Source organism: Phaethon lepturus, unplaced genomic scaffold, assembly GCF_000687285.1.
Source record: "Phaethon lepturus isolate BGI_N335 unplaced genomic scaffold, ASM68728v1 scaffold41436, whole genome shotgun sequence".
In the NCBI taxonomy this organism is placed as follows: Eukaryota; Metazoa; Chordata; class Aves; order Phaethontiformes; family Phaethontidae; genus Phaethon; species Phaethon lepturus.
Genome location: NW_010544790.1, coordinates 12,336 through 12,701, shown reverse-complemented (window position 1 = coordinate 12,701; position 366 = coordinate 12,336).

Sequence of the window (366 nt, the reverse complement as noted above, 5' to 3'; positions counted from 1 at the left end):
GCGGCGTGGGCCGGCCGGGCCCCTGCCATGGGGCGAGAGAGGCCACATCCTGCCGAAGGCTGGAAACCATCTATGTTTTTCTTTGCTCTGATGCAACAAAGAGCTTTGTTGCATTTGGAAATTTTGTGAAAGAAACCATGGCTCTGTATTTTTTTCTTTTTTAACCCCCAAACAAGGGAAGAGCCCTGCGGTGGGCTGTTTATGGGATCAGCTGTGCTGGAAGGCACCCCCAGATGCACCCCCAGACCTGTTTTCGGGTGGGTCGGGTGTGAAGGAGAAGTGAATCAGGGACCCTGGACCCCACACGGAGCTGCTGCGCCTGGTGGCTGCCCCCACACCGGGGGTGGGCCTTCACCGCACCCCCTT